A 14,020-nucleotide genomic window follows, 5' to 3' on the forward strand; every position below is an offset into this window, starting at 1 on the left:
GGCAGCCTGGCCTAGTGGAAAGGGAAGGGGCGGCCTGGGGCAACCACTCTGCATGCAAGATTAATTAAGTGACCCAGCAAGATCGGATCTGATGAAGCATCACTTGCTACAGAGGAAGTATTACAAAATAACTTCCTTCAAGGCAGACAGCTTCTCCATAGGCAAGTGGTATGTTTTAGCAAACGATATCCATCTGGATCCCTAAATAAAATGGGAATATGGGCAAAAGGTATTGAGGTATTGCTTGCCAGCTTCCAGCCCCTGCTTGGGCAGGGGGCATCTTGTGCTGCCATCATAATACGTAAATTTACAGGGCTGACGCTGGCCAGAACCCCTAAAGAAGTCCCGACAAAGCTGCTGCCGAGCCAGCTTCCTTTTCAGACACACACTCTGTGCAATGCAACTACACACTCCATGCAACACAACTACACACTCCGTTCAATGCAACTACACACTCCATGCAATGCAACTACACACTCCGTTCAATGCAACTACACACTCCGTGCAATGCAAAAACGCACTCTGTGCAATGCAACTACCCTCCCTGCAATGCAACTATACTCCCTGCAATGCAACTACACGCTCCGTGCAATGGAACTACATACTCCGTTCAATGCAACTACACACTCCGTGCAATGCAACTACACACTCCGTTCAATGCAACTACACACTCTGTGCAATGCAACTACACACTCCGTGCAATGCACACACACTCTGTGCAATGCAAAAAACACACTCTGTGCAATGCAACTACACCCTCCGTGCAATGCACACACACTCTGTGCAATGCACACACACTCTGTGCAATGCAACTACACACTCCTTGCAATGCGCCCACACCCACACTCCGTGCAATGCACACACACCCTCCATACAATGCGCACAACCTCCGTGCAATGCAAATGCAAATCTCTCATGCAATGCAATGCAAATGCAGCCCGTGCAGCGCTGTGCCCTGCAACGCACAGAGCAAACTGCAATGCGGGCACGCAAAGGTGCTTTCTCCCGCTTGCATATTGCAAACGTGGCGCCTGTTACATCCCTCGCAGTGAGGGAACCACCAAAAGACCCTCGACACTGGACCTAAGTGTCCAGGTAGAGCAATGGGGGAACATGCAGCTGTCCCATATAGGGACCAATCCTGCAACCTAGGCATTACCGGCAAAAGCCCTGTCATAGTCCGCAAAAACTAAACAATGTAAGGAACCGGTGAAACCAATGCTTCATGGACCACATGGGGACACTATTCAGGCCGGAAACGCTTCCAGGCCATCGAATTCTAGGGCAAAGCCCTGGGATCACGTGCTAGGCCAGGCATGAATGTTTCCATCAGAGACTTAAAAATTAACTGCTACCTGTAGCAGACTTAGGCTTGGAAGTTATGTGCAGGCCAAATAGGCCTCCCTGCCTCTGCTCTTGAGAATCTTAGTCTCATAGCAATATTAAAGGAACTCAATATAGTGCTCCCGCCCAAGGCTAGATTAAAATTTGGCCAACAGCGCTGCACACACTCGAATAAGGCCAACCTTCGGGGGTGCTATAAACGAAAGCGATTCCAGCTAAGCTGGGAACAGCCCTGACTAGCCCCACAATTTACAACAGGAGAAATGGGGGAAACCTTTTTTGCGAAAGAAAGCCCCTAACGGGGACTCTCTCCCTATTGGGAAAGGCAAGCCACAGATACAGGGAGAATCTTCCCACAGGGCAGGGTAAGGGATGGGGTGGGAAATCGAATAGGAAAGGGGAATTAAATTATTTAAGGGACTAAAGAGGATTAAAAGAAGGGGGAAATAAAGAAATGTAACCAGACAATGAGAAGATTGCATCACTGTCCTCCAGACAGTCCAAGTGCTCCACGTGATCCGGTTCCCACATTGAAAGAGAAAGCAGCTTGCTGTGAACCTTGTTTAAATAACCTGTTCCCACCCCCAAATTGGCAACATCCATTTTATCCCAGCAACTCAAACAGCCAATCCTTGCCAGGCCCCTCTATCTTATACTGCCTGGCAACTATGGGGTGTCTTGCTAGGCCCCATCCGCAACACGTGCTCTCCTTTAGTGAGAACACGCTATGTCAAACACATAAACAACTATTTGATTTTTACAAGACATTTTTGTAAAATAAACAAAATTTAAAAGGATACAGTGTGAAGTACTAAGCTTTTTGTCTGCCCTCAAACTGCCACCATTCATTTCATTGGGTGATCCCAGGTTCCAGTACGATAAATGGGAGACAGAAAGAGTGAGTGTGTGTGTGTGAAGATTGTGGTGCTGGTATCCATATATTGCTAGAAGTGTGGAAGGTGCCAGTAAAATGGGCAGCAAAAAGAAGAGGAGCTGGTACTATGTACCACTGAGTATTGCCACAAACTCACCCTCAGCCCTGCACATAAAGCCATTATATTATCAAAATTTTGTTCTATTGTACTTTTTATTTTTTTAAAATAAACATGTCCCCCGGGTGTGAAAAACAAAACACTCACATTCAGCTTTTCTGCTGATTAAAGAAGTGTGAGCTTAATAACTCTGCCTTGTAAACAAGTAATTAGTACTACTTGTAAACACTACTAATTTGTAAAGAAGTAATTACCGTATTTTTCCGTGTATAACACGCCCCCGTGTATAAGACTACCCCTATTTTGGGGAACTCAAATTTAAGAAAATGGCGGGAGACGGCCCAGAGTGGTTGAGCTGAGAAGCTCCTGCTCACAGCTGCAACCAATGACACGTCCCCCACACGCACTACCTGTGTGTAAGATGACCCAAGTTTTTAAACATTTTACAGTAAAAAATACTCATCTTATACACAGAAAAGTACGGTAATATATAAAAATTGTGTGTGTGTGTGTGCACGCAACACCAATGACATACTTTTTTTTTTGCAGGGATTTTGCAGTTCCTTTCCCCATCAAATTTTGACTGAGCTGGAAGTAGGGTACGAGATGAGGCATTTAGAAGAGGCTGAGGCGGCAGGCAGGAAGAATGTGAGGAAACACATAAACACACTTGGGTTTTATTACAGATTGTGAGGAATCAGGAGTTACAGCAGAAACTGTGAATTTTGAACCGGAAGGAGGAGAAAGAACTCTGTGGAGGAGGTTACCAAAACATTGGTACAGATGTTTGAGATATTTTACATTTCGTTGCCTTAAAAAACAACCCATTGTTCGAAGGATTGGGTGCCCTTCAAAGCAAAGTGTATATTTTGCCTGGAAACAAAATTCTGCAATGAACATTAAACCGATCAAACCAAGCAAGTGAATACTATGTTGGCAATGTCTGGAAGCATTTGTATGCCTGGAATATTTCTGCCTCCAGGGAATCAGACCATTATCAATCACAATAAAGTAGAAAGGTTTGTATTTTTAAAAAGCAAGGGAGAATGTGATGGTATCTACGCTGTATGTCTAGTAACTGTTCATTGCATTGCATTAGTATACATCCATTGATAGTCAAGGGCTCTACATACTGCGGTTTCACAAAGTAAACATGCACATCTGTGAAGGCACATAGAAGGCCCATCTCACGATCCGATCACACTCAAGTGTGACCGTCAAAGTGAATCCTGGAGTGAGCAATGCAGATAAATGGGAAACCTCATGCAGTTACCTGTGCTAATTCTCAGGGATAATATGAGAGAAATTAAATGGCCTAATTTAGCAGGTTTTGCCCAGGTGCATTATTTTACATTTTCCAACCTTCGTTCTATCAGATAAAAGCAAGTTCTGCATTGCAGTGGAAACAAATTCCATCCTTTACCTGGGAAGAGGGTAATCTAACCTCCTCACAAAGGGATCATCAACATTTCTCTGATGAAAATAGGGACGTCCTATTCCATAATAGGAACAGGACATGGGTGGCGCTGTGGTCTAAACCACTGAGCCTAGGGCTTGCTGATTGGAAGGTCGGTAGTTCGAATCCCCGTGACGGGGTGAGCTTCCATTGCTCAGTCCCTGCTCCTGCCAACCTAGCAGTTCAAAAGCACGTCAAAGTGCAAGTAGATAAATAGGTACCGCTCCGGCGGGAAGGTAAGCGGTGTTTCCGTGCGCTGCTCTGGTTCGCTAGAAGCGGCTTAGTCATGCTGGCCACATGACCCGGAAGCTGTACGCCGGCTCCCTCAGCCAGTAAAGCAAGATGAGCCCCACAACCCCAGAGTTGTCCACGACTGGACCTAATGGTCAGGGGTCCCTTCACCTTTACCTTTATTCCATAATAGTAATAGCAATAGTAATAATTTTATTATTTGTACCACGCCCATCTGACCGGGTTGCCCCAGCCACTCTGAGCAGCTTCCAACATATACAAAAATGTAAGAAAATGTTAAACATTGAAAATACTTCCCTAGACAGATGTCTCCCAAAAGTAGTATAGATGTCTTGTAAAGGTTATATAGTTTCTTACCTCCTTGGCTCAGGGGTTGCATAACTTCCTACACTCCAACATTTCTCTGATGAAAATAGGGATGTCCTAAGAAAAAGTGGGATATTCCTGGATCAAATCAGAAACTGGGACGGCTTCTGTAAATCTGGGACTTTCGCTGGAAAATAGGGACACTTGGAGGGGCTGATCCCATCAGCACTTAGCAGACCTCAGAGATTCATGGAGTGTGCAATCTCACTGACTCGTCCACCCACAAAAACTCAGGGTTTTTCAGTTTGCCAATTAGGTGAGCATCAGATGCTCAGTCTTTCCTAGGGCATGTTCCTCTAAAACATGGGTAGGCAAACTAAGGCCCGGGGGCTGGATCCGGCCCAATCGCCTTCTAAATCCGGCCTGCAGATGGTCTGGGAATCAGGATGTTTTTACATGAGTAGAATGTGTCCATTTATTTAAAATGCATCTCTGGGTTATTTGTGGGGCATAGGAATTCGTTCATATTTTTTTTCAAAATATAGTCCGGCTCCCCACACGGTCTGAGGGACAGTGGACTGGCCCCCTGCTGAAAAAGTTTGCTGACCCCTGCTAAAACATAAATGTTTTAACAGTTTGAATGCACTGGTTACAATTAAATATAATACTCCAACTATCAGAGGACCTCAAAAGAATAAGCCAAGTCACTGCTGCTTCACTGATCACCCAAAATTTCAAATATTCTTTTATTTCAAATTCAAGATTACCTTTACTTAAAGAGCCTTTGGCAGTCTTAACAATTAAAATGAAGTGTCTTGACTTAACCCCTCTCAGTTATCTTAACACTTCCCCTCAAAGTTTCCTGTTTTCTGGAACAAAATGTGTGAAACGTTCTTGCACTTTAAATTCGCAAGCTCAGCTGAACAGCATCAGTGCATTTATCTGATGTTCATCTATTTTATTATATTTTTAAAATCTGTTAACAGGCCTTCCTATTGGTAATAAGCTGTTGACCCTAGGTTTGGTTAGATGAAAAGTCTTTTTACAGCTTAATTCATCCGTGTGTAAATAACTTTTTCATCTTCTGTTTCTCATCTGCTACTTTTTATAGGTCTAGGATTATGTAAGCTGACCTATATTATACCGCTATTATTATGTTTGCACTGAGTCAGACTAATACAGTAGTGACACAGCAACGAACGCTGAGTAGTTTTTTTGTCGTTGAAGGGGACTTTTCAGGCTGGTGCTCAAAAGCATGGGTAAACTACAGTACGACAAATTATTTATAAGCTAATAATGGAATCTTGAATTGGTCCAGTTTTTAAATCAAACATTGTAAAAGACTTGCTCTGCAATAACTGTTTACTAAATAGACTGTTTTATTAACACCAGTATAGATATATATATGAGGGACACGGGTAGCACTGTGGGTTAAACCACAGAGCCTAGGACTTGCCGATCAGAAGGTCGGCGGTTCAAATCCCTGCGACGGGGTGAGCTCCCATTTCTCAGTCCCTGTTCCTGCCCACCTAGCAGTTCGAAAGCACAACAAAGTGCAAATAGATACCGCTCTGGAGGGAAGGTAAATGGCGTTTCCGTGCGCTGCTCTGGTTTGCCAGAAGCGGCTTAGTCATGCTGGCCACGTGACCTGGAAGCTGTACGCTGGCTCCCTCGGCCAATGAAGCGAGATGAGTGCCGCAACCCCAGAGTCGGCCACAACTGGACCTAACGGTCAGCAGTCCCTTTACCTTTACCTATATATAAACGCCGTTTACCTTCCTGCCAGAGCGATACCTATTTATCTACTTGCACTTTTTTGGGTGTGCTGTCAAACTGCTAGGTTGGCAGGAGCTGGGACAGAGCAACGGGAGCTCACCCCATCGCGGGGATTCGAACCGCAGACCTTCTGATCGGCAAGCCCAAGAGGCTTAGTAGTTTAGACCACAGCACCACCTGTGTTACATCAGTCAAATTTTCAGGAGGGAGGAGGGGAGATGTCCTAGCTTTAAATGCAAGGTAGCTGAAGGTCTCCCTTTCAGTGAATTTTTTTTGCCACCACTGGTTTCAGCTGTCTGGCTGCATCTCGAGGGCACAAAGATGCCACTATTGTTGTCCTGACATGAACCCTGCCCCCCAGAATATACTTACTGACTTAAAAAAATAAAATTTATATTGGGGTGTGGTTTTGTTTTTTATAGGTTGCATGGGATGTCAATACTTTATACAAATTTTTCTTTTTTTATTTTGTATGGTGCAATGTTTTTTAAATGTCAGTTGCTTGGATGCTCTGGATGAAGGACCATGTGTTGAGATTCCTGCATTGCATGGGGTTGGGCTACGTGACCCTTGAGCATGGGTGGCGCTGTGGTCTAAACGACTGAGCCTCTTGGGCTTGACATTCAGAAAGTCAGCAGTTCGAATCCCCGTGATGGGGTGAGCTCTCGTTGCTCGGTCCCAGCTTCCACAGCTCAAAAGCACACCAGTGCAAGTAGATAAATAGGTACTGCTGCGGCAGGAAAGTAAACAGTGTTTCCGTGCACTCTGGTTTCCGTCACGGTGTCCCGTTACGCCAGAAGGAGTTTAGTCCTGCTGGCCACATGACCCAGAAAGCTGTCTGTGGACAAACACTGGCTCTCTTGGCCTGAAAGTAAGATGAGCGCCACAACCCCGTAGTCGCCTTTGACTGGACTTAACTGTCCAGGGGTCCTTTCTCTTCCAACTCTACAATTCTATGATTCTATGCTTCTTGCCTTCACAGACCTCAAGGGCTCACACAAGGTCCTCCACATGTACCCCTCCCCATCTTATCCTCACAACGAGGTAGTTTTGACTGAGAGACATAGACTGGCCCAAAGTCACCCAGTGAACTTCATGGCTGAGTGGAGATTTGAACTCTGGTCTCCCACGTCCTTGTCCAAACTCTAACCATCACACCACAATGAATCACTGACTGTCCCCATTGTCCAATGATCTTAGAAAGGTGGGATCTGCCATTTCTCTTGAAATTGCTTCCTTTTTAAATTATTATTTCATAAACAGTGTTGGAATCCAAGGGGCATTTTCTTTTCTATACTAGCTCCTCTTTCATTGAAAAGTATTTTAAAATTCTACAGGTGGGGGGGGGTTAATTTAAAAAAATGTTTTTCTGCAACTTTTTGCATCCTTCCATTGAAGGATCTCTGGGGGAATCTTCCTGCACCTTTTATTTTTATGGCGCTTCTTCCCAAGGGACTGCTCAGAAAATGAAATCAGGGCTGTAAAATGCTAGGTTTACTGTTTTTATTACAAATGACTTCTCTGAAATGGTTGGTGATGTTCTCAATATGCCAGGAACCCAATTTTCATTTAGCTGGTTAGTACTGGCACTAACAGGATGACCTGCCATCAACTGCCCCGTGGGAAGGATTCTGGCAACTTTATAATATGTTATTGTTGTTTAATGTCACTTGCAAGCTGCCTTAGAAGAATTTGTGGAAGCAGGATATACTGTACATAATTGTAATAAATAAACACATTCCAGTTTATTGCCCGTTTTAAGCATAGTGCAATGTCTGCATTGGTTCTGCTCAGGACCATCACTGAGTCTGGATGCCAGAGCATTAATGAGCTCCAAAGGGAGCTGTTAACTCAGCAAAAGTTCAGGGGAGACTGAGAGGCTATACCTGTTTAGGGCTCCTCCAGGAAACATATTTATTTATTTATTTATTTGTTGACCATTCATGCTGATTTGCTTTCACAAAGTTCATGCAGAAGTTAGATTATATCTTTTTTAAAAAAAAACCTGAACACTTGTTCAGCGGGTGGGCTGGTCCTGAATGGGGTAACTGTGCCCCTGAAGGACCAGGTGCGGAGCCTGGGAGTCATTTTGGACTCACAGCTGTCCATGGAGGAACAGGTTAATTCTGTGTCCAGGGCAGCTGTCTACCAGCTCCATCTGGTACGCAGGATGAGACCCTCCCTGCCCATGAACTGTCTTGCCAGAGTGGTGTATGCTCTGCTTATCTGCCGCTTGGACTACTGCAATTCTACTGCAATGCGTTCTACATGGAGTTACCTTTGAGGGTGACTTGTAAACTACAATTAATCCAGAATGTGGCAGCTAGACTAAGGTTACCAGATTTTTTTTCAATGAATCCGGGGACACTTTTCAACTTCAATGGATTTTGTATGGGGACTGATTTGTAAATCCGGGGACGTCTGGTAACCTTAATCTAGACTGGGGACTGGGAACTGGGACTGGCCACTGAGACGACATAACACTGAAAGACCTATATTGGCTCCCAGTATGTTTCTGAGCACAATTCAAAGTGTTGCTACTGACCCTTAAAGCCCTAAACAGCCTTGGCTCTGTGTACCTGAAGGAGTGTCTCCACCCCCAACGTTTAGCCCAGACACTGAGCTCCAGTGCCGAGGGCCTTCCGATGGTTCCCTCCCTGTGAAAAGTGAGGTTGCAGGGAACCAGGCAGAGGGCCTTCTCGGTAGTGGCGTCTGCCCTGTGAAACACCCTCCTATCAGATGTCAAGGAAATAAACAACTACAGTATCTGACTTTTAGGCCCAGCCAGATGGGTGGAGTATAAGTAATAAGAGTCCTGATGCAGTTCCTCAACCTGAAGTTCCCAGGCTTAAGGAGGAGGACATTGGTTGGAACAATCTGACAACTGAAGATCCACTGTGTTCACTTAAAACAAGTTCTTCTAGACCCCACAGATTTATTTCTTCGCAAAGGAGAAACCAAGGGAATTAGGGGAAGCCACAAGGTTACACAGTGAGCCATAGAGGCTGTTGAGAGTGGCATAACTTCAACAGCAGGTGTGCATAAGAGCAAAGCAGAAGTTTCTGCAGCTGAAGGGGTGACCTGGGTCTCTGCTCTCCAAGAACTGTCTGAAGAGAGCAATGCAGTGGAGTGAGAGTAGTGAATAAAAAGCAACAAGAGAGTCATGCGGTTCCAAAAAAGGCAGGACGAGTGAGACAAAGCAAAACCACCGGCAAACCAAGAAAACACAGCACCCGAACCAGATGCTGGCACAAGAATATGAGAAGAGCTGCCGGGGTTGCAATTGTGTCAAAACAGGTCATTAAATCTATGGTCACAGCAACATAATAGATGGACGCTGTCCCCCCCCCTCACAGGGCAGGGGTTCTGGTCTATGCTGCCACCTAGAAATCAGTACAGTGGTACCTCTGGATACGAACAGGATCCATTCTGGAGCCCTGTTCGCATCCTGAAGCGAATTCAACCTGCATTTGCCGCAGAGCGCAACCCGAAAGCACTCAACCTGAAGCACATTTAACCCGAGGTATGACTATTAGCCCAACCGATGTCTTTGCAGTTCTTGGAGGGCAAACTAGGTTGCTCAACATACAGAATTATTGGTCTACATAGTTAATTGCATGCCAAATGCAAAATTTATAATATTCAAACAAGGGGGAAATTATTCAAGGGCATCAGAAAGTAGGAACTGTTCCTTGGAAAGAGAGCTGGAGCATAAACAAACTCATGCTGAGATGCTCTGGGAAAACTCTGACAGCATATATGTACCAGACTAGTGGAATAATCCAGCTCAGGGCGATAGGAAATAGGTATGAGTGAGGTATTGAGTGGTTGGAGTGTTGGATTAAGACTGGGAATAATAGAAATGTTTAGTATAGATGTGAATTTCTCCATCAAGGACCAGTCACTGCTAACCTACATCAGAATACACACACACACACACACACACACACACACACACGAGTGGTACCTCGGGTTAAGTACTTAATTCGTTCCAGAGGTCCGTTCTTAACCTGAAACTGTTCTTAACCTGAAACACCACTTTAGCTAATGGGGCCTCCTGCTGCTGCCGCGCCGCCGGAGCACAATTTCCGTTCTCATCCTGAAGCAAAGTTCTTAACCTGAAGCACTATTTCTGGGTTAGTGGAGTCTGTAACCTGAAGCGTATGTAACCTGAAGCGTATGTAACCTGAGGTACCACTGTATATGGGATAAGGAGCTATGTATGGCACCTTGAGCTACTGCGAGGAAGAATGAGATAAAAATGAATAATGCAAGGCTACGAATTATGCACAGATGCAGTAGGCAGCCTTCTCTGTGGATGGGTGATTTAGACTGGACTAAACATTTACATTGAGTGTAAATGTTTGCACAATTTAAAGCCACAAACTCAGCCTTGGTTTTTGTGTTAATTTTATAACCATGTGTGTTTCAGGCACTTCAGTAACAGAGCACAGAAGAACTGAAAGGTCCTCATAAAATGTTTAGAAGCTGTAAGTAATTTTGCTTTTTTAATGCTTTTTTTTTTGACTAGGGAAAGTCGGTTTGGAGGGTCATTGTCTCTTCCAGCCCTTTTCATAGAAGAAGGATTAAACCAGGATCTCCAAAGAGGGAAACGGAAGCAGAATGTCAACATTTAAATTGCCTTGGCTTTGACAAGTACAAATGGGCAAAATCACCCCACTCCTGACGGCAGTTTGCAGGCTCCCAGGGGCAGCTGGACTGAGACAAAGGGATCTTGCACCAGAGTCACACAGAAGCAATATATATTTGGTACTTTGGCAACATTCAGAGTCCTTCATTTTAAAGGTAAGTAGCATCATGCCATTCATTCCTTCTTAAATTAGCAGGTACGTGAGTATGATATTCAGGTTCAAAAGGTAACTTTTTAAAGAATAGGCAGCATGTCACAGAAGATTGATCACCACCAAATATACCTCTACAGCCTGATCTTCCTGGCTAGCAGCAAACAGGGCTGCCTCTGAAGTGATGCAATAGTGTGGCCCCGTCAATAAACCCACAAAAGTTGCTACCTTGCTGTTATGCACTGAGCTGAATCCTAGAACAGTAGGATCCAGAATGCAGCAGTCTGATTGGTCCGCAGGAGCCACACAATCCAGCTCCAGGTGGAAGTGAATCAGCAAGATGATTGGCCTGCAGGAGCAGCCAATCAGGCTTCTGGAGGAGGTGAATCCGCAACCTGATTGGCCTACAGGAGCAGCCCGGAGTTAGCCAATCACGTGGGGGCCATTGTGTAAATGATGTATATATAGCTAGACGTTTTGGGGGAAGTTTCATTCATTGCTACTACGAGCTGAATAAAGAGCGTGAAATTCACAGTCAACTCCAAGTATATTTCACGTGCAAAGCAAAATTCACTTGCCTCCTGGGGACTGACAGGTGAGGGATTTTGAGCTCTATCCATCCCCCAAATGCCCACTATTCTCTATGCTGGGTGTGGAAGAGGATACTTCTCTCCTCTGTCAGCCAGCAAGGAGGTTAGAGGGCTCTGGCTATTTACTAGGGTGGCTGAGCTTTTTTTAGGAAGACCCCAAAATTCCAAAATGGTTGTGCTTTTTTTTACAAAAACGCAAAAATAGCCATGGTTTTTCAATTGACTTGATGAAGATCCAGAACAAAGTGCTGCCTTTTGGACGTCAATTCCGTCTTTGACATCCTGGTAATTTTGGACGTATAGCAGCCCTATATTTACTGAGTGATTAACTTACTGGGAAGTTAACCAATGACAAGTCCAATAATTGTTACCCCACATTTTCTAGTGCAGTTATTCTCATTGCTTTCCATATCACAAAGGTTTGATTTTTGAGGAGAAGTGAGTTTGCTGTGCAAGAGCACCAAACCATAATTGCACAACATGTATTTGACTGAATCCCTTCCAAAAATAGCAACTGCCTGGAAGCAGCCAGAGACACAAGCTAGATACCAGTTCATGATAAGAAAAGACCTTACCATGGGCATTCAAGACACCTGGATATTTAAGCCAGGCTGAGATTCTGTCCTCTGAAGCTGGCTAGGAAGATAGAGAGGCTGCCTTATTGCAGAGCTTTCTTTAAAACAAAATAAAATAAACCCTCTCCTGAATCGTTTGGAACAGAAAGCCAATGCGCTGATACAGAAGGAGTAGGTCATTATTTAGCCAAATGTTTTTAAAGCGCAGGTATAAAACACACACCACAAGAAAAAGCAATTATGCTTTCGTCTTCCGGTAACTAATATTGCAATCTAGTCTGACGGCCAATATAGAATTCCCTTGTGCTAGCCTTGTGTACTCAGTTTAGGGAATAATTTGCAACTGCCTGATTAAAAATACTGGAAGGTTGATTCTTTCTAGGAACGACTGTAGGATGAGAGGAAATTAGGAGAACTCAACCAGAACATCACAAACAGGAAGGAATATATTTTATTAAAAAATTAAAAAAGCAAAACTCAGGGGAAGAGATAGCTAATTGAAAAATTATGTAATAGTTGCATTAATTCATTAATATGGCATTGCAACCCAATTCTTACCCAGTTTTGCAATTAGATTATAAACATGTTCTGATTAAATAATTTTAGCTGATTAATCACCTTCCTTTTAACCAATTGATTACTTAATAAAAACAAATTTGCATATAACCAAAATCTCAATATAGGCTTCCCCTGAGATGCTGGGATAAGTGTGTGGTTAATCATAATTCATCAAATAAAAACTACGACAAATGGTTAGTGGTACAAATGTGTACTTCCTAGTACAGAGGTGCACAGGGACAAAAAAAAAGCCTCAAACAAATATGTGCCTTTATGATCTCAAACCATCCCATTGATGAATAAACTAAAGCTTTAGTAGATTAATCTACTAGTGAAATCAGTGAAAGTTCTGAATGATGGGGCTCAATAAAGCCAAAACTAGGTATTACTAAATTCCATTGAAATCAACCGAGCAGGGCTTTAGCTTAGTGGTAGAAGCTCTGAAACCCTGGAGAGGCTCCGTCAGTCAATGTAGATCAGGAATCTGTGGACCGCCGGTTGTTGGACTACATATCCCATCATTCCTCACCATAGGCCTTAGCGGCTGGGGCTGATGGGAGCTGAAATCCAACAATATATGGATGACCACAGGTTCCCCATTCCATTGCTTCTACTGGGATTCAGTCATCATGGTTAACCTTAGCAGAATAGGGGTCCTAACATACATACATCTATCTCAATTTCAGTTCCTTCTGGTAATATGAGTCTTTTCTCTCTGAGGTTCTGACAACAGGCCTACAAAAATTGTGAGACTCCAAGTGCAACGATGTCCCCAAGCCATGGTACATTTCCTGTTTCTGCTGCCTGCCCGAGATTTAAAAACCAGCAGGGCTGTTAAGTACCAGGCAGGCTGCAACACGCGATGAAAATGTTGGTGCTACATACTCATCTGCATATTTATTACACAAATCCAGGATGCAAAGACCGTGGAATGTGGTACATGCTTACAGATTGCCCCCTTTCGAAAAGGCCACTGTAGAGCTGGAAAAGGTGCAGAAAATGATAACCAAAATTACTGTGGTGCTGCAGAAGCTTCCCTATGAGGAAAGGCTATAAAGTTTTTAATATAGGAAAAAACCCCAAATAAGTAGGAACACACTGGAAATTGTGTGTTATGTAAAGAACCTGGACAGACAGAGGTTTCTCCCAATACTAAAATTTGGGGAAGCTCAGTGAAACTGATCAGAAGGAGATTCAGGACAGCCCAAAGGAAGTACATAATTACCATATTTTTCCGTCTATAAGACACCCCCTATTTTGGGGGACTCCAATTTAAGAAAATGGGGGAAGATACTATCCGTGTATAAGATGAGCCCAAATTTTGAACATTATTTTAGAGTAAAAAAACCATAGTCTTATACACAGAAAA

General features: G+C 43.8%; 1 long non-coding RNA gene across 1 annotated transcript in view; it reads left to right on the forward strand.

The window, feature by feature from the left end:
- LOC310761327 overlaps positions 1 to 3,176 on the forward strand; it is a 40,574-nt gene extending 37,398 nt beyond the window's left edge. The window contains exon 3 of the long non-coding RNA XR_014547388.1: positions 2,886 to 3,176. This is a non-coding gene — a long non-coding RNA (uncharacterized lncRNA). The remainder of the gene's footprint in view (positions 1 to 2,885) is intronic.
- Positions 3,177 to 14,020: the final 10,844 nt, after the last annotated feature.

This window comes from Podarcis filfolensis, assembly GCF_964270895.1.
Source record: "Podarcis filfolensis genome assembly, chromosome: 4".
NCBI classification, from domain to species: domain Eukaryota; kingdom Metazoa; phylum Chordata; class Lepidosauria; order Squamata; family Lacertidae; genus Podarcis; species Podarcis filfolensis.